The sequence below is a fragment of the Sceloporus occidentalis genome, unplaced genomic scaffold, assembly GCF_023333645.1.
Source record: "Sceloporus occidentalis isolate IW3139 unplaced genomic scaffold, rSceOcc1.0.p SCAF_3, whole genome shotgun sequence".
Classification (NCBI taxonomy): Eukaryota; Metazoa; Chordata; class Lepidosauria; order Squamata; family Phrynosomatidae; genus Sceloporus; species Sceloporus occidentalis.
This window is the reverse complement of record NW_028316983.1, coordinates 72,692,872-72,714,687: the sequence shown is the minus strand read 5'-3', so window position 1 is coordinate 72,714,687 and position 21,816 is coordinate 72,692,872. Positions and strand designations below refer to the sequence as shown.

The 21,816-nt window shown below is 38.7% G+C and overlaps 1 protein-coding gene across 1 annotated transcript in view; it reads right to left on the bottom strand.

Annotated features, from left to right (window-relative positions):
* The window catches only part of ZSWIM5 (zinc finger SWIM-type containing 5), a 172,616-nt gene that overhangs the window by 149,273 nt on the left and 1,527 nt on the right, over positions 1–21,816 (bottom strand). The gene's annotated exons all lie outside the window — the stretch shown is intronic.

Sequence of the window (21,816 nt, the reverse complement as noted above, 5' to 3'; positions counted from 1 at the left end):
CCCCGCGCACGCCGGCGGCTTTGAGTGCCTATGCTCAAAGCCGCCTATAAAAAGGCAGCGTATGCGGAGGCTCCACTGTATTAAGTTTTCCATCACCTCGCTACAAAGTTCCATATTTAAATGCCACGTGCTTTCCTTGATACCATGAAGCACAAATGCTATGCCATCTCTGCTCATCTGAGTGCACCTTGGGTGACAGTAACACTTATGAGTTGTTTCTTGAATGCCGACACAGTGGAAATCCCTGCAAAGGAACCTTCTCTTCCGAACACAACAAACTCTTTAATAAGCATTCCATTTGTACTTACTACAGACATCATAAACACCAAGGGCAAAACTGCCTGTCTCCAGGCAGCAGTAAAATTACTGTGCCTGCTTTTAAAAGCTACACTAATGGCCAGGAAGATCACTTATCTGTTCACACATTACAAAGAGTTAATACATTTGGCTTGTCATTATAGAACTGGTTAATCTTTTTACATGTCATGACTGAACATTTGAAGAGAGAAAAAGCTGGTAATGTAAGACACAAACCCAGGTTTGAGCGACAGAATTCTGTTCTGTAACACATACTGTTAAACCCAAACGTCACAGGTTTTAACATGCATTTACCCTTTTCCCTCACCCTTGGTCTATGATTTACATAGCCGCAGAATGTCACCAAAGGCCAAACTGTGCTTCGTAATTGCCAGCAGCAGCGACAGAGCACACGGCCGTTCCTCTCTGGCTAGGAGCCTAGCAGATTCTGCAAACTCAGCGGTACCTTCCCAATGCAGGAAGTGATGGGAATGGACACTGAGTCACAGGCTCTATTTTTGTCCTGACTACATGCTTCCATTCATTTCTCAAACAGATTTTTTTTTGTATTGAAGTAACATGAGAACCGTACAACAGAAGGACTGAGCCAATTTCACTCCAAAGCCCACAAGATTTCTTATTGTTTACACCTCTCTCCCAACCTCTATATCTCAGGCTGTATCTGAGGCTTGCATGGACACATCAGTTCTGGGGTTAAAGATGGGGAAATCTCATCATTTTCAGTGCTTGGGAGTGATATATTATATCTAATAGCATTTGTGTTTGTATGTGTGTAAGAGAGAAAGATATGAATAACATTTACTCATTACTCCTAGAATTTGTTGTTAACTGATCTCGACGTCATCCTGACTCACGAATGTGCATGTGCATCAGATGTCTCCAAGATCCCTTATCCCCCACTGCTCTGCTCTGCTCTCAAATTCATACCTGTGACTTCGCTGATTGAGTCCAACCATCTGGCAAGTGGTCTTCCTCTCCTTCTTCTACCCTCTGTAGGAAAAGTGTGGCCCTTGGGGACTAAAAATGTGGCCTCTCAAGTGCCCCAAAGACCCAGTCCCTCTGAATTAAAAAAATCAGAGCTATTTTTCACCCAACATCTCCCCAAATGGCTCAAATCATCTTTAAAATACAGTGGTTTTGCCCCATCAGTTCCTCCAGGTGACCACGTACTTTAAACACACATACAAAATTGCCAAAAAATTGACCACAATTGAAACTGGATATCGTGCTGCATTTTGCTGTGTTTGCAATAGTGTTGAGCCTTTGGAGCACTTGGGCAAAAAATAACTCCTAAAATAATTTTTAAGAAGGACTGGGTACTTTGGTATGTTCTTACAGCCTGCTTGTGCAAGCAGGGGGGGGAATGCCTGACCCCCTCCACAGCTGCCTACTCCTGTCCTAGAACATTTCTATGGCTGGGGGATGTTTGATAACTTCTATATTTTTTAAATGCATGGAGGGTGTGTGTGAAAAGAAATTCAAAATCCAACTTTTTAGTAATAATGCAATTTTAAAAATATTACTACTAATACTTTTCTGGTAATAATAGGAACATACATTTAGTTATTACTTAACAAGTTACTTTTTCTAAAAAAAAGAAGGCCCTAAAAAGAAATTACTTACTACATAATATTGCTGCTCTGAAGAAAGATTATATATAACGGACTAGTTCAAATGTCAAAGTGTTCATTTCAAGTTTTAACTGCAGTTTGTAATTCTTCTGGTCCTCACAAACTGTGGTTAATCTTAATTATTGTTTGTTCAAAGCAAGCCAGATTCAGTCCACAAGCTATGAATCTGCTTCTGTTAACAAGCCATAGTGAAGAATAATCCCAGTTTTAAGATCAGCCATAATATTATATAGTGGAATAACCAAAAACAGAAGGGATAACCTCTGATTTCCTCATTGCAATAGAGCTGTCAGAAACAGCAGGAGCCAGCAAGACTAAGGCTCATGTTGGGTATTTCCAGACAAGCTCTATGAAAGCTATGCTGGAAGAAGACTAACACTGAAATGGAAGTGAATGAAAATAGCAAACAGGAATGTTTTGTCTACTGTTTGCATGGCTTTGAAATATCTTGATCATGGACTTCCTCAAATCACTGGCCTGGGAAATGCTGCCCTAAAAATATTTAGGAAGCTACAAAACTTTCTATTCCACAAAAGGACTGGTATTCTTGAAGGCAGAGGTAACTGGTGAACCCCGTCAAATGCTTTCTCCTCACCTGTCACTCAGCTCTCAACTGCAGGAGCTAGTTATCTAGATTCAAGGCCAAGCCAAACTATAGAAGCTACTTTTAAAGGCAGCCACAAACAAAATGGCTTTCTTCAAGCAGTTATTGCATGTTACTTATTCCATCTTACAATTTAACATGGTATTTTGATCCCAGACCCATGGCTTCATCAGCAATCTTGAATCTGGGCTGCTCTAGTTAAGCAATGCAAAGAAAAGAATATAATTTTCTGTTTGTAGCACAGTTTTCCCCCACATTTTTAAAACATTACAATTCAAAGGGCTCACATGACTGACACATAATCTATATGACCAAGACTTTCCTACTGGAGCAGATTCTGCTCAATTAAAAATAGCTTAAGCAAGATTTCAGTGCTATTTTTCTTGGAGTGTATCAGTATTCAAATACAAAGTGAAAGTATGAAGGACATGGGAAATGGGATTCCTTTTTAAATATATGCTAATATGGGCCTAAACCTGACCCAACTGTCACTTGCATACATTTTAAGGTAGAAATGCCACTTGCCTATACTCTAAAGAAGAAATATGCCATTCCTATTTAATACACGTAGTATTTTCAGATAGCCAAACCTCAGCACCTCAGAACTATCTCTCTCCCTCCACATATACAGTATGTATGTATGTGTGTGTGTGTGTGTGGTTTTCTCTCTCTCTCTCTCTCTCTCTGTGTGTGTGTGTGTGTGTGTGTGTGTAAGAAGCATTTGTAATGAGAATACAAGAGGCAGAGTCATTTAGGAGGTCAATCCCAAAGTTTCCCATTACCTTTTAGAATGAGGGTTATAATAAAGAGACAAAAATGAATGCATTCTTTGCATGTGATTGTAGTCATTTTGAAACACAGGCGGGCTACAGACTGCCCATTTGGGGTGGGCTGCACCCGCCCCTTTCCCCGGGGTATCGGGGCCTCAGTGTTTAGAGCGGCAGCCGCTGAGGCCCCGATCTGCCGCTTTTCAGGCTGCGGGGAAGCGGCAAAAGGCCCCTTCCCCGCAGCCTGGAAAGGGGTGTTCTTGGGGCTTCAAGCCCCAAGGACACCCCGCGGCGGTGGGGAGGAGGAGAAAGGGGCCGCTTGGCCCCTTTCTCCTTTGGTCCGCTGGGCAGAGCTGTGTGAAGGCTGCACCCAGTGGACAAACCAGGAAGGAGCTCCGAAACGGAGCTCCTTCCTGCTCCGCGCTAAGGGCGCACTAAGTACCCTGGTGCAGAGCAAGGATGTCACGTCCCATATAGAGGCGGCGCGGTCGTGACGTCATCATGGCGGCGGCTGTGTGTAATGGCCGCTGCCATTTTGTGCACACAGAGTGCACACTAGGGTTAGGGGGGTGCGGAAGCCCATTTGTAACGGAACACAGTCTCCTTTTTGTAATTGCTGTTGCCTGCTACTCACAAAAAAGCAAATGAGTGTGGTAAGCTCACATGTCATGGGCTATAAGAAAGTGAATGTCGCTAGGCCAAGTTTGCCAGAATGCCACAAACATACTGACACCCCCCTCCAAAAAAAATCCAAATAATGCAAGAGTGCCTCCATATAGACAGTTCTTAGTGATACCCACTAAGACACATTGTGCAGCTCTGCCACCTTTCCTTCTTTAGCAGAATGTCTGTGTTCAAAAATAGATGTAGAGTGAGCATGAAGAGGGGGACAGGAAATCCGCAAATAGAAAATGACATCGTGACCCACTATGAGATTTCATGAATGAAACAGGGTAATTGCACAATGAAAGCGTCATCCAGAAGTACCCTGCCTCAGAATACACCACGTGAATCATGAAACAGGTCAATGATCAAATAAATACTGAGTCTAGCACCTTGGCATCTAGGTAGACCAAGTTCAACCTTTTGCGCCAGCAACATGTCCTTCAAAACAAAACTGTGACAAAACAAGCACTACTGGCTGTTGAAAAGGCTGTACAGACCAGCATCAAAGGCTGGCATGGGGGAGGAGTGGGGGCGTGGCGTCCATACAAGGCACATCCCGACTCTGCCCCCATGCCAGTGTGACGCCATGCCCCCCACTACATGGCAAGCAGCATCATGGTGGTCCCTGACGCTGTGTCAAATGCAGCACCAAAGGAGCACTGATAAGCCGCAGTGGTGGCTGCTATTGAGCCCTTTCCATGTGGAGCCACTTGCCGTGGCCCCGATCTGGCAAAGAAAGAGGCAGCTGCAGGCCACCCCTGAAATGTTCTGCATTTAAAAAAATATGTTGTTTCCTTCAGCAACCACCTTTGGCTACCCAAAAGGCTAATTATAAATACTCACACATACCCACCCACAAATGCGGAAGTGCTTCCCACACAATATTTTAATTTTCTTATACTGATATAACTGGGAACAAAATGGATGTTCTGTTATGTATGAAAGGTACATATAATTACTGCAATGGCTTTCAGTTTAAACATATACAGCTGGTGGCCCAATCTGGACCTGATCACGTTTATTTCATGTGGAATAAGGGCAGGGAGAGGCCATATATACATCGTGTCAATATTTTGCAGGTGTATATTTTGTAATCTGGCATCTATATTACCAAAGCAGGGGGGAAATTTACCAACTATATTTTTACACACACAATTGTGTACACACTCCTTCTCAAAATGATATTTCTATGCAAATACATTTACATTTACCTTACTCATATCAATTGATATGATTGCTGCCTTGAGTCGCCGTACCAGAAGGAAGACAGGATATAAACAACAACAACAACAATAATGTGAAATAATATTCTTTCTTCATTAATTCATTCAGATCAATTTGTGATAAAGCCAGCTGCTAAAAACAATAACATTCTAAAAGTTCTGCTAGTTTTGTCAGGTTTAGAACTGTTTAATTGCCTGATTATAATGAGATAAGAATATTATATGGTAGCTAGCTACCATGATGATACCAAATCAACTGTATGATTTATAGCTGATGGTGCCAAACCATTCTCATGGGAAGGTGTCTCCTTATCCTTGTCTTTTCCCCATCAGCGGATCAAAAATTCAACTCTATACACAATTTGGAGGGTTCAGTTTCATTTAAATCAATGGGATTTAAATAGAGAAGGTATGTACAAGACAAATTCCAGTCTAGAAGCCCTTCTAAACAGGCATTCAAGTACAGTTGGTTCTCAAATATTGTGAGCATTAGGTGTGCAAGATCCCCACAAGAGTCGAAAAACTGCAGATACAGGCCTGCTCGTTTTTTTAACTGAAAGAACACTTCTGTGGGCATTTCTATGTCCTCCAAATTCTGCAGTCAACGTCCACCAGAACAATCAAATCTGCTAATGCTTAACCCACAAATATGGAGGGACAACTATATTAAAAACTAGTGATGCAAATCTTCATTTTATTTTTACATGGAATAATAAATAATATTATATGTATTCTCAAATAATTGGTGAAATGAAAGGTTTTGCACGTTTTTTCATGCTTTGGGATATTTTTGTGAAAATATTGTTGGCGTAATAAAACTTACTTTTCAGCACAGAAAACTGTATTTTGTGCAAAATTACTGTTTTCACTCTGGCATCTATACACCACTTATAAAAAATCTTACAAAGCACGTTGTTTGTTATTTTGCAAAATTTTCGAACATAATTTTTTTTTAGCTCTAAAGTCTCAAAAGGCAAAAAATCCAAAAACCTCCAAACATTTTATTGATAGGCCGTCATGATGTGTTGAGACACCCTTTCTCTTCAAAGACAAGAAAATTTCCAAGTATTAAAAATGCCAACTAACCAATAACAACCTAGTTAATTCTTAATTGCAGTTTCCGGATTTTTAGTTGGAGCTAATATTTGTGAAACAGTCTTGACATTGATTTTAATGTGACAAACAATGTATTTCTGTCTGTTCATACAAACACCATTTTAAAGATAATTTGGCACACAAATGATTTTTATGACACTTAAAAAAGGTAAGGAAGCTATGAAGCAGAGACGTATTTTAATTGAGTTGACACTAAAACAGTTATTCAAATAAATTCTTCCTTAACTATCTGGCAATCTCAGTGTTAAATGAAAATATTGTATAGCTGAAGAGGATAACTTTATTCACCCTTATTATTATTATTATTATTACTGAAATATTATGGTATATTCAATACATTTCATGGGCCAAAATGTGAGCCCTTCTAAATCTTCGACATGGTGTGCCAGGGGGGAACAGATCACACATAATTTCAGGGCATTCAGCACAATGTTGAATTTCCATGTTGAAAAACAACTATATGTCTCATAAATCCATCATGCCTGTGAATCCCCACAGATGTCAGCCATCAGAGACTTAGGGGGAAAACAGCATTTGCTGTTTACAAAAGAAAGGTGTGGTGCTTGAATTTTCCATCTGCCTACCAAGAGTCCCATCACCATAATACAACAAGAATTCTCTTCAGCTGAATATTGGTTTTATTTTTGTGTCTACTTACCCTCTTGATCTATCTCTATGTTTCCTTTGTTTTTTGCTTTTAATTGCAAGGTACCTTATTTTAGAGCCCTTGGTCTGTTCTAATTTCCCCTTCTACCAATCTAATTGCATCCCCTTCTACCAATGTATTTGCACATACCTAAATCAAGATCCAATCTGGAATTCTTTTAAAGAGATGTTACATTCCTTGCAGTTCTAAAACAAACTATTCCTGATTTAATAAATAAAATAAGATAGATACATATTTTATCTTACAGGTTCAGAAGGTGCAAGTCTGTTACAGCACCATCCAAATAAAAAATTGCCTGTACTTTTCACAGACATGTATGATTGCTGACACCCTGCCAATAATAAAATTGAGTCCCGCTGGGCCATCTATAAAATAACTATAATCCAAAAATTGGTATGCACCAGCTTTTTCTTGTTATTATTTTCCAGACATATGGAGGAAAAAAGAGTATATGCCTATTTATCATTCTTGTACCCTAGCCACTGTATAATGACCATTCAAAATGCATGCAAATGGAAGATACAATTGTTGTTGTTAGCTGCCCTTGAGTCAACTTCGACTCATGGCAACCCTGTAGTTGAGACATCTCCAAGACCCCCTTTCCTCCACTGCTCTGAATAGGTCTTGTAGATTCAGGCCCATGTCCTCTCTGAGTCAAGCCATCTAACACACAGTCTTCCTCTATTTCTACTGCCTTCTACCTTTCCCAGCATTATTGTCTTTTCTAATGATGTTGTGCATTCTCATGATGTGGCCAAAGTACAACAGCTTCTGTTTAATCATCTTGGCTTCCAGGAAGAGTCCAGGCTTGATCTGTTCAAGAACCCATTTGTTTGACTTTTTAGCTGTCCACGGAATTCTCAGCATTCTTGATTTTCTTTTTATCCACTTTCTTCAGTCCTCACATCCGTACATGGTGATAGGAAATACAATAGATTGGGTAATTCTAACCTTAATGCTCAATTGTATTTTTTTACTGTTTAGGATCTTTTCTAGCTCTTTCATGGCTGCTCTTTCCATTCCTAGTCCTCTTCTTATTTCTTGACTGCAATCTCTATTCTGATCACTGTTTGATCCAAAATATGATACTTTGATTTCCTCACTGTCTAGGTTGAATTTATGTAGATCCTCTGTGGTCATTATTTTTGTTTTCTTTATGTTCAGCAGTAAGTCTGCCTTTGCACTTTCTTCTTTGACTTTCCTCAGTAATTGTTCCAAGTCTATGATGTTTGCCAAGTATGGGAGTCACCGTGGGAAAGACCACAAACACCAATGTTTAGAACAAAGAAGGCCACAACTTTATTAGACAACAACAACAACATATCATAGGTTGGCTCCAATGCATGAGATCTGAATCTGTCATCCATTAATCCCTGACTGATCGATGAAACCCAATTGATTTGTCACGGCCAAGCTTCAGGATGACAAGGGGTCACCGGTTAACAACACCCATCGCCCAATGCTAACTGGTTATACACATATGCGCATCTCCACCCCTTCTCACCAGGGATGCTGAATCGATGTGGCCCCCACAATGGTGACACCGCTGCAATCTCAGCACCTCCATGTCCCTGTTGAACTTCCGATCAAGGGCTATGCAGTTCTGGAAATCACGCCCAACAGATCCAAGACCTATGAATTTCAACACGGAGAAATGCAAGGTACTGCACTTAGGGCGGAAAAAATGAAATGAACAGATATAGGATGAGTGACACCTGGCTGAACAAGACTACATATGAAAGGGATCTGGAAGTCCAAGTAGACCACAAATTGAATATGAGTCAACAGTGCGATGCAGCAGCTAACAAGGCCAATGCAATTTTAGGTTGCATCAATAGAAGTATAGTATCTAGATCAAGGGAAGTAATAGTTCCACTCTATTTTGTTCTGTTCAGGCCCCACCTGGAATACTGTGTCCAGTTCTGGGCACCACAATTCAAAAAGGACATTGAGAAACTAGAGCGTATCCAAAAGAGGGCGACCAAAATGGTGAAGCGTCTGGAAACCATGCCCTATGAGGAACTACTTAGGGAGCTGGGGATGTTTAGCCTGGAGAAGAGAAGGTTAAGAGGTGATATGATAGCCTTGTTTAAATATTTGAAGGGATGTCATATTGAGGAGGGAGCTAACTTTTTTTCTGCTGCTCCAGAGACTAGGACCCAGAGCAATGGATGCAAGTTGCAGGAAAAGAGATTCCACCTCAATATTAGGAGGAACTTCCTGGCAGTAAGGGCTGTTCTACAGTGGAGTCTCCTTCCTTAGAGGTCTTTAAACAGAAGCTGGATTGCCATTTGTCGGGGATGCTTTGATTTAGATTTCCTGCATGGCAGGTGGTTGGACTGGATGGCCCTTGCAGTCTCTTCCAACTCTGTGATTCAACCACTCCAAAGTTGTGACAGGAAGCTGAAAGAAGGGAGGGTGGGTGGGGAGAGTTGGGCTGTGAATGGCGACTGTTTCTCCATATTTTGTTCTAACAGTGTCCTCTTGTTCTAAGTATAGATTTCTCATCAGGATAATCAAATGTAGTGGCACTCCCATTTTTTAAAGAGCATTCCATAGCTTTTCGTGATCTATGTAGTCAAAGGCTTTACTACAGTGTAAAAAGCACATGCTGATTTTCTTTTGGAATTCCTTGGTGCACTCCATTAGCCATCATGTGTTTGTAATGTGGTCCCCAGTGCCTCTTCCTTTTCTGAAACCCACTTGCACCTCTGAAGTTTCTTCCTCCATACGACTGAAGTCTATGTTGCAGAATTTGAAGCATAATGTTATTTGTATGGGAGATTAATGAAATGGCTCTACAGTTACTGCTCTATTTTGTGTCTCCATTCTTGTGGATGGGGATGTATATTTAACATTTCCAGACTGTTGTCCACTGTCTTGTTTTCCACAGTTGTTGGCATATTTTAATTAATGCTGGTTCTGTCTGTCTGTAGCAATTCTATTGGAATATCGTCTGCTCCTGGTGATTTATTATTCCCATTTCTCTTATTGCAGCTTCCATCTTGCTTTCTAGAATTTGGGATTCATTTTCATATGATTCTTCATTTCAAGAGCTATTCATTTCTTCTTCTCTTTTATATAACTCTCCTGTGTATTGAATCCAACGTCTTACCCAATTTGGTCTTGTAGTATGTTACTCTTCTTATCATACCACATCCCAGCCTTTGGTTTGAACATCCCTTTGAGGTCTTTAATTTTGTGGAAGAAATCTCTTGTTCTACCTCTTGTGTTGTCTTCTATTCCTCTGTATTGATTATTATAATACAGTAGTTTTCTTTACCCTCGTGCACTAATCATTTAACAAGTACACTCAGGATTATGATTTTGTTCTTGTCTCCCTTTTGTTGTCTTCTTTCCTTAACTGCTTGAAGTGTTTTATCTGTTGTCCATTGTGTCTTCTCTTTCTTTTCGGTCACCAAAAGTGTCCTCTTGCATTCTTTCTTGAGTATGTCCCTGGCTTCTGACCATAATCCTGCTGGTTCCCAGTTAATTATGCTTAATAGCACAAATCTAATTCTTACATTGTCTGTAAATTCTATTGAGATATTGTTCACATCATATTTTGGAAGACACAATAGCAGATGCATTTTTTAAAGAAATCTATCTTTGACACTTTCTATTAGTGTATTTGTTGCTTTAAAACCTGATGCTTGAAAAATCCCCTTATAATAATATTTAATAGCACCCTTTTAACCTTAGCCTACTATATGAAAGTTTAATTTTATTTTTAAAAAAACCAATGGAAAGTGCTTTCTTGGGAAGGTTAATAAGGTCAGTAAGGGGAACAGCATTTTAATTAAAGATTAATTTAAACAGATATTGTCTTCTATATCAAAGTCCACTGAACATTCCCCCAGCCTACTAGCCTTGTAAAAACCAGCAGAGCTGTATACAGCTTTGCTGACTCCATCATTTCTTTAAAAAAAAAAGCTTAGCCAACTTTTCTGCAAGATAAAAGGTCATGTAGAAATTTATTTTATAGAATCCTTGATAATATAAAGTAATACAAAACAAATATAGGTATAAGAAAATAAGAAAATGTGGTAGCAGGGAAAAGGTTATAGTTTCATACATCTTTACAGTGCAAATTTCAGTTAATACACAGAGAGCGCACTGAATAAGCACTATCAGCATGGCCTCTTGGGAGACCTAGCAATATGTGTACCATCAGTGCTAAATAAAAATCATGGATTGCCTGCACTTTTCTGCACAACTGCAGCGTGACAATGAGAGAACATCTGTTTTTCAGGCAAAACACTCCAGGATATGCCTGGAGGATATTGTCTCATCAGACTACGTCAAGAAGGATGAAAAGTAACACTCTCTTCTTAGGAGAGGAGGAAAATAGTAGACTGGTCTCCTTCAGAATTTATTTTTAATTATTTGATTTTATGTAAATTCCCCTTTTCTCCAAGGATGGGACCCATGCATTTCTCACTTTTGTTACATCATATTTTTTCATAAACAAAGAAAGAGGTCTTCATTTGTTTCAGGATGATTTTTTCAAGGGAAAAAGTTAAATTTTTACAAAGCTTAAAATATTTTGTTCTTGCTTTGTCACTTTGAAGAGATGGTTGGAGGAGATAATTTGTTCTAAAATATCTTCAAAACACAGACATGCCTATCCAGACAAAATAATTCATTCTGTTAGTTCCTGCAGCTAGACAGCATTCACTGCCTAGCTATTTAACCCAAATGAAGCAGGGCAGGGGAAAACAGCACTCTCCCAAATGAACCAGTACTCAACAGAGTTCCACCCAACCTCTCTTATTAAAACACACTGGGGCATTTTTATTCCCTTTAGTAGCAGGAAACCTGATCTGTGGATGTCATCAGCTGTGAGTGTGAATTAACACAGCTGCCCAGTCTCTACTGAGGTGGGAGAGAACCCAAGAATACTATAAACGCAAGCAATATACCTACGTTTAATTCCTAATTTGCAAGGAAAAGAGCAAGGGAAATGCTAGCAAGCATACATTTTGCCAAAATACAACACAACCCATGCTGGCGAACAAAGAAAGAAGTGAATTATTGTTTCTAATCCCTTTCAAAGGCAGGCTTCAAGATCAATTGTTAGTGAAATAGCTGGTTGGTTGTGTTATCTTTAAAGCAAAAAGATAGATGCAAGACAAAGCCCACTCATGTTTTCATAACATATTTGTGTATCTCTTGTGCTTAGCAGCCATAAACTGTTATATTTTTAAAAGCCTGTTTTGCATGATGCAACTTCTCTTGGTTCAGTGTTCATCACTGTCAAGGGATCTGATGCACTTCCAAACGCATTTATGACATCTGGCTTCAGAAAAGAAATTATGAATGCTTATCTCCATTAAATAAAGGTACATAAGAGACAGTAGTCCTTTTGTAGACATATAATAAATCACATTTAGCATTCGTCATTGTGAAAGTATACAAAAATGCTATTTTTTGGGCTGGCCCAGCAGTGTACTCTTGCTCTCTCAAAACCTGGCTGTTACCTACAAAGAGCCCCACATATTATCCAAGCTTCTATGAAGGAGGAAAATTATAACCTGTGGAGGGGCAAATTCATATAGATAAATCATTCAGATAATAATTTTTGCTAACTACAGTTACATTAAGCATCTCTTTCAATGTAACCTGATTTAAAACAAAATCTTATTTTAATACAAATTAACATGTTAAAAGCCAACATTTAACCTTTCAAAACTGAATCTATGACCCTTTCTCAAACATATTAGGCAAAGTCAGCTTTCCTTCATTAAAAAAACAAACCATGGAGAAAATGTCTAATTTTTAAGGTCAAAATATGAATATTTATCACTGTCAGTCAAACAGGATGGACATCTAGGGCACATTAACTTCACAGAAGAGCATTATGCCCTTGCTCTGCTCTCTCATACAATGCAACTTGAGGTTTAAGTCTGACTAGACTGTATCCTTGCTCATCTCTCAGAAAAACTCTTCTACCAGCCCTACTTCTAAAATGGTCTAGGCATTTACCCTTCAAGTGAGTGGTTTTAATTAGAGGCAGATAAAAATTGATTAATTTAGAAATTATTAATTTTTACTGCAATCACATGTTCCTAGAGCCCAGAATACATCTTGCTGAACTTAATCTGAATAGCCATTTACAGGACTGAATGTAGGGCTGCATTTGCACTGTTGAAATAATGCAGTTTGACACCACTTTAACGGATATAGGTTAATGCTTTAGAATCCTGAGGTCTGTAATTTGTTGTGGCACCAAAGCTCTCTAACAGAGAAGGCTAAATATCTCACAAAACTACAAATCCCGGAATTCCACATCATTGACCCACGGTAATTAAAGTGGTGTCAAACTGCATTATTTCTGCAGTGCAGATGCAGCTATGGTCTCTAAACAAGAAATGAAGTACTTGTGGCTCTCCAGTGGGTTGTAGGACTACAATTCCCACTGCTTTTTAACACTGACCACGCTGTTTGGTGCTATTGAGCTTGGAATTCAACAACAAAATCATGAGGGCTATATTTTCCAAAGGTTTGCTAGCTCCTAGGCTATATTTAGTTACAAATCAATGTTTTAATTGTTATAGGAATCAAATAATATTAATAAAAACATGACATTTAAAATCTGGAATTTTTTAAAATCACTCTTTTCAGTTGCTGAAAAACCAAAAAAAAAAAAAAAATCCTATGAGGATTTACTATGAAGCACCTCTCACTGTGTTCAATGGAGCTTATGCCTTTAAAAATGAGTTTAAGGCTGCAGCCTGAAATTGCCTTGTTTTCAATCTAGTCTGGTGGAGATTAGAACTAGACAACATGGCTTGAAACAAAAATGGATTAAATTGCACCAAGACAGAAATTAATCCCATGATTCTGACAGTTGCACAACCCCCAGGTGGGAAGCTATGACTGAACTTCATTATGCCTTTAACAGTGATACAAATGAGAGATTTTCAGCAGGTTATCACTTATTACAATTTTCTCTCCTGCGTAATTGTTGGGAGTCCAGTCCCCCTTTGCATTTGGCCACCCTATGCACAATAACTTGAGTTACAGACAGTGTTTCCATTGTAAATCTATATCCAGAAATACCAGGGGAAGTTATGCTGGAACAATACAAAGATGAAACTGGTTTGAGAGACACTTTATGTCTCATGGATATACATGTGTTTATTTTCTCTTATTATCATCTCTGATCAAACAATTTTGGGAGGTTTTTCAAATAACAGAGAAAACTGTGTTTATCACTGGTGAACATCTGTGCCCCCAGCCCTAGGGGAAAATGAAATGCCCTTAAAACATATTAGTCCAGCTACTATAGACATAGGTCTGTTGTGTACCAAGTTATCACTATTACTGGCTCCCATACGATTAGAAACTTGGAGCTTGGTTAGCTGGCCACTTTGAAATATTTACCAAATCTCATTATAGCCATAGCAGCCAGCATTTGTGTGGCAGCTTTCCCATGTATCAGCCATATATCCTTTACTATGTATTCCTGGTAGCTGTTTGTGGGACAAACAATACACTAAGACTAAATCAGTGTCCCCCAGCCCAATGTTCTTCAGATCTCTGAAACTACATCTGGTGATGCTATGACAATGTTAATTGGGATCTAGCACCTCTGACGGGCCCCCAAACTGGAGAAGACTGCATTGAGCGTTATGGGGAAAGTATTACATACATATTATTCACATATAGATCATGACATATAACTCAATCCACCATTATGTGTCATGATGGCACAGGACATCTCAAACCTGATTGACTAACTACTTAGTCTCCTAGTTGGCTAAGAATCATATGCAAACTGATCTGGTTCAGCTAAAATCCCAATCCTGAAAATTCTTTAGCAACAACAGTCCACAAACCAAGACAACCAACCCAGTGTTTCACAATTATCACAAGGCCCAGCCAATTAGCATTTTGTGGAGCATACCTCTGTGAAAACCAGACATCAAAGCTTGTCTCTGAGCTTCTTTGAGGTACATTACACATCTGAGTGATGAGTGAAGATCCACAGCAGGCTAGTCACAGAAACTATGTTGAACTATAGATACCCTAAAACATCATGTTTTGAGTTATCATTTGTCTCAATCTCTCTGTCAAAAAATCAACAGTTCATCTATTTTGTTAGCTTTTTTAAAAAAAAATGAAATATTATAAAATAACATATATTAATACTACAATAAAACCAAAGACAACAAAAGAAACAAAAAAATTCAACGAATACAAATACAAGCACATTTCACACCTCATAATCACAAAATACAATACATACCTCACATCAACCTTCACACTGACTGTTATGAATACATAAAACAAAAATAAGACTTCCTGAACTCCAAATGTCATAATTAGTCCTCATTACATAACCATTCCAGTTTATTATTAAATTGAAGGAATCTTTATACATCTGTGAATAAAGATCTTCTATCAAAATTTTATTACCTTTGAAGATGTGATTTCATATTATCCATAAATATGTTTTGAGAAGCATCTAACTTCTGCTTCATGTGATAAACAAGATCAATAAATTAATGTCTATGGTTGGATGGAGGAGGACTTCTGGACCAACAGAGACCTTTCCTAGCCTCTGCTCACTTCCCAAAGACTTAAGGTTTGGAAAAAGCTTTCCTTTTGAATAAAGAAAGAGAAGTTGGTTTTCAAAATTAAATGCCACACACAATTACCTGGAGTGAGGAGGGGACAGCTGGGGAGGATTAATTCCTCCCGAAATTTGGTTCCCACAGATAATAGTGAAGTTACACTTTAAATTTAACAAATCAAGAAGAACCGTAAATGTAATCTTGTATTGTGTTATTCGAACAAGCAGGCAAGATTGTGGCGGATAATCGCAAACACTTAGAAGTCCACTAAAAATCAATGGCACTTATTTTTGGAGTAAACATGGTATAGATTACAGTTTTTAGGAGGAATTCACCAACCACTTTTTGATGTATAAGTACTCCTATTGTCTGTCGCTGGAAAGCAACACCAACAAGCAGTTATTACATTCATCTCAGGAGCAAGTTAACACATCCTCCCTCCCCCGGTTAGTTTAACTTTCCAGTGTTTTGATAAATTTAACTAACTTTGCATCCTTCTCCTCTGAAATGTTTTCAGAATAATCAATTTTGACACATAAAAGCTTTAAAACACAGTTTAACAGGGCTAGATTTTATCTACTGATGCCACTCATCCCATAGCTGAGAAGGGAACTTATGAAATAGTTGTAGTTCTGCACAAAATTGTAGTTCTGCATCTTGGTGTGTTTGTTTGACATATAGTTGGTCAAAACATGATAGAAGTCCCTCTGCAATGGAAAGCCTGATGCCACTTGTTCTCAACAGGTTAATACTGTTCATCCTCCACATGAGACATAGGCTGATTCCTTGAAAACAGTCTCTCGCAAAGACATTTTTTAAAAATACTACTCCAAATTTTTCATGACAGTGCACAAGTTTATGCAAATGAAAATGCCAGTCTTACACACACACACACACCATTTTCACATGTTGATGTTTGGAGAGGTATTCTAGTATAATTGCTGTCATTTTGTCAGCTGGAGTTTTTAGCTGGATAGTCATGACTCACAAACCTGATACACCTTATTGTGCTGGATCTCAAGATGCATTATTTGTTGGTTATGCTTGTTTCTACAAAAAAAAATTAAAATACTAATACTAATAAAAACTACAACAGTATCAAAAGACTGTGAAGGTGTGAGAAAGGTATCAAAAGCATATTCACAACATGATCCTGGAATTGTGTCCAATAGGACCTATCCCAAGTAATCATACAAAGGACTGCAGTAGTAGAATGTTTATATAGCTAATTACAGAAGGACAGAGCCATCCTGTTTTCGATCCCATTGAAATCTGGTAAACATCAACTAGCAGACAATATAATCATATGCATCTCTATGCAGAAGGGAAATCCCTGAGTCTATTTTTAACTTTTCTTCATGGCTGCACTAATAAACTAAAAGATTCTCCTTTTGTGCCTATGGCTGGAGTACACACATTCCATGCAATGTACACAAAATTCTCTGTAATTGCTCCTACCCAGGATGAATCATGCAGCATACTACAGGTTTCCTGGTGATATGTTCTATATCATTAGTTTGATTTTCATGGCTGCAAGTGTAAAAATGTACCTTACCTTGTCTGAAACTGTCCTGTAATCACTAAAAGCAATTGGGGCCCATTACAGACCGCCCAAAAGGGGCGGTCTTGGGCCGCTGCCGGTTGCAGCGCAGAAGAGTCGCAGCAGCCAAATCGCGCGATTCCTCCGTGCTGCAAAGAAGGAGCCCGAAAATCGCATTCCTTCCGGCAACCGGGAAGAGACGCCGCAAGTGCCAAAGCACGCACTCGCGGCATCACTTCCGGGCTGCGACATGCGGATGCAGAGAGTCCGTTACGTCAAAATGGCGGCGTCCATGGCCGCCATTTGTTATGTAACAGGGTAAGGGGCATCTGGAAGAGACACCCCTTGTTCAAAATGGGGCGTCCTAAGGACGTCCCTTATGGCGGTCTGTAACCCGCCATAGACTCCCATTAAAATCTGAGGCACCTGCTTTTGAGTATGGAAGGATGACAACTTGAGGAGAAACTACACCAAGTCAAAAGTACAAACTAGAATCTTGTTGTTTTTAAGGCTGGATAACAAAGGCTGTAGTAAACAAGATTTCTTCAGATGCATATGAATATTTATATGGATTTGTAATGAATTTGTAATGAGTTCATTACAAATTAACCCCCACCTTTGAAATGTTTGGATCTGGATGGAGGATTCCTTACAGATAGCACATTTGCAGTAAATCCCAAAGTTCTCCATTCCTTTTTGAATTTGTCCAATATTACTATTGTTGCCCTACAGAGCTGAGCACATATTATAATATGAACAGCAGTTTATTAAAAACATAAGAATATTTGTGTCCAGTAGCTTTTTAAACCTGAAAAGTCAATTTAATGAGCCTACTGAGGTCAGGCTTCAGTGTGTTTAAATTTTACTAAGCATGGAGGAATTATTAATTTACTACATACATGCATGCTACCTCCAGAATAGCAGGCACTAAATGGTTAAATATAAAACCTTATGTCCAGACTACCTCTAATGTTTTTGATAGCTTCAGAATAAATATTTGCTTGCCTGCATTTGGAAACAGCATTGGATACTCTGAAACAATACCAAGTTTGCATGATCAGACATTAAAGAATACATTAACTGAATAGTATCATATTATGAACATACAGAACTGCAGAACTGCAGGTGGCCTTTATTTTAAATTAATAACCTTTTTTATTTGGTGGCCAGGGGATTTTTTTCCTCCTTAACTATAAAGAGTCTCATATATAGGCCAGCATCAAAGTTCCCATTTCAATGCAAATGCTTCCAAGATCAACAAACCACTTTGTTGGTTAGGTTTATCCTACCTTAAACATGAATAGATATGGTTACTAGTACAAATATGGAAAGCATTATGCCCACCATCTGCACAAGATAAACACTCATCACTTTCACAGCATTTTGTTTTATTTAAATTCTCTTTCAGCTTCTCTCTAGGAAGAGGCTTACAGCATTATGCAAATGTTCACCGACTCCTTTCCTTATTGAATAAACAACCTTTCATCTCATTCCCCATAACTGTTATGAATTTATCTATAGCTTGCAAACTTTAAAAGGCATGGAAGGGAGGTTCCACAGAAGTTGACAACCTCTTATTGTCATTCACTACAAAGGTAGCCATCCCGATGTTATAGGCATTAACACAATAACACAGTTCAGCAAGAGAACATTATACATAACAAACTTAACCAGTGGCAGTTTGCAGTCAGGTTTTGCATGTTGGGGACATTTTACTGAACAAAGCCTGGTGCCATGTTTCCAGAAGACTGTTTTAGCCAGTCATGGCTCCATGAGATGACAATAATACAGACATGTTCATGGCACATATATAAGCATAGGAAAGCCTACATAATTGTTGGATTAATAATGCAGCTTTACAAACCCAAAAGTTTCCTCCGTTATTTATGAAACCTCTACTTTCTCCATAGGTATTTTAATAATAAGCATCTTTAGAAGAGGCCTTCCAAGCGCTGCAGAAAATACTGACAATAAAACAGAAAACAAATTACTGTACTCTGTAGATTCTGAAGGCAAGAAATGTTAGCGGGTATGTCCCTTAAAATTATTTATTCGTAGCATTACACTTTGTATTTTTTATTACTGCCACAGTAATAAGATGTCTTTGAAAAAACTGAGTTCCTAATGACTTCACGGTACAGAGCAAGTCCTGAGATCTGCAGTCACAACATCCACATACTACTGAGTCACCAACTGCAAAATCCACTGCTAATTTCATGCCTGTTTTGATAAGAAGTTCAATCAAGCATTTTTCCCCTATTAAAGCCCAAATCAAATTGAAATGTTCTGTAATATAAAGGTGGCAACCTCTGTGGTCAATGAAACATTTCATTCAGATTCCTTAGAAACATTTTTAATTCTTATAACCTTGTTTCACGACAACCTCTTAGTTTTTAACTACCTTAAAGGTGACATTGGAAATCTATTTACAAAGTCCTGATAACCAAAGCCTTTGTTGGTGGCCGGGGGGGGGGGGGGGGAGGGGCAATATAAATTAATTATGTTTAAAAATAATGAAGTAAACATTTAATATGGATTTATTTTTATTTTTTTGTTAAAGGTTACTATAAATTTGTCAAAAAAATCTAAGCATCTTTGCAATTTTCAAAATTACTACTAGGTTCTATCATTTTTCTCCTCCCCTCCCCTTTTAAATTGGAAAACACAGACTGTAAAGCTTAACAATTTTAAAAGGCGGAAATCTCACACTACACTTCGTATACAATGGGAATGGGCCTCAATACAAAACGAATTTACATTTCCCATTTGAAAAATAAAGTCCATCTCAATGCCCGCTTAATAGAAGCCTTCATTCCATCCATCTCCCCTAATAATGTAAAACAGATTATTTTTGTGCCGTACTGTATGTAAAAAAAACCAGCTCTCAGGGGGTAACTAGGATGGAAAGAAACAACCTTTTGTCAATCAGTCACAAGCCTCTGACAAGGAACCTCATAATGAACCTTGTGTTGAATGTCAATAAAGTCAAGAGCTTCATTTTCATTTTTGGTTTCCAGTGGAAGGAAGAAAAGGCAATGCACAGCAAGAAGAAAGGGAACGGAACCAAACTCTCCATAGCCTGGCACCAGTCAAAGTGAAAACATGTCAGGTCCCCTCCTTTGCTTGTTCCTCTGAAATAATCCCTGCGCTGCATTAATTAGATTGCCAAGTATCTGGGTAAAAGGCAGAATTAGTCTTATTTTTTTTGCACATTGAAAACAATACAGGCACCAGTTTTCCAAAGGCAATTTGGACCTCCTAGAATATGTATGGTGGCATATTCTAACCCAGTTGAGGAGTCTTCCACCTGATCCACACAGAGGCCACCGCATCCACACTGCACAAATAATCTGGTTTGACACTGCTTTAACTGCCATGGCTCCATGCTATGGAATTCTGGGGATGGTAGTTCAAACCAGATTATGTGTGCAGTGTGGATGCAGCCCTAGACCATTTTGGCTACTCCAGGATCAGGGGAAAGAGGGTGAAAAAGGGGGTCTTTGCAAAGAGTTAAAGCCATTTGGATTACTGTATATACTCATGTACAAGTCAAGAAATTTTAGTCAAAAAATTGACCCCAAAAAACCTGAGTCGACTTATCCACAGTCAATACAGGTACTGTGTATATGTAGAATTTTGTAAGTTCTGTGGCATTGTTTTCCTTTGCATTATCCTTCAGATCCTTTGTTACATGCCCCTAAGTTTTACCCTTGACTTATCCACGGGTCATATCGAAATCCATAATTTTGATCCCAAAACTTGCCCTTGACTTATACATGAGGTCGACTTATAGTTGAGTATCTACGGCAAGAGTTTGATGGGTGCCCCAAGCTGGTACTAAATGGAGGCCTTTTTGCAACCTTCGCCCACAAAGCCATGAGCCACAGACACCTTCATTTACAAAGAAAATGTCAGGGATGGAAAGCTGGCTCTGGCCTGGAGGCCTCACAAAACCAGAAAGAGCTCTCCTCCTTGAAAAAGGACCCCCTGAGCTTCCCTCCCCCAGAGAAGAAAGAAGGCAGTGGGAAAGACTACTACTGTCAAGGAACAAAAGGCTGCCAGGGAGAGAAGGAAGGGGAGGGCAGGCAAAGAAAGAAGAAGGAAGGAAGGGCCCAGCATCAAGGGAGGAAGGAGGAGAGAAGGAGAAGGAGAAGGGGAAAGAGTTGGGAAGGAGGGGGAAGGGGGAAATCTAGACACAAACATATAGTACATCAATCATACATTTATATAGATATAGACATATAGATATATATATAATTAGAGAGAGGGAGGGAGGGAGGGAGGGTGTATGAAAGGTGAGGAAAGGGGAAAATATATACATGTACATAAATAATATATCTATATAGAGAGAAATAGAGATATAATTAGAGAAAGAGGGAGAGAGTTTGAAAGGGGGAAAGGGGAATATATATATATATATACACACATAAATAATCTAGCTATATAGAGAGATATAATTAGAGAGAGAGAGCGTTTGAAAGGTGGGGAAAGGGGAAATATTCACTTATACAATACATAAATAATATATTTATATATACCATAGAAAGATATATAGATAGATATAGAGAGAGAGAGATTGAAAGGGGGAAAATGTTATATATATATATATATATATATATATATAATTTCACCTTTCAAACTCTCTCTCTCTCTCTCTCTCTCTCTATATATATATATATATATATATATATATATAATTGTATAT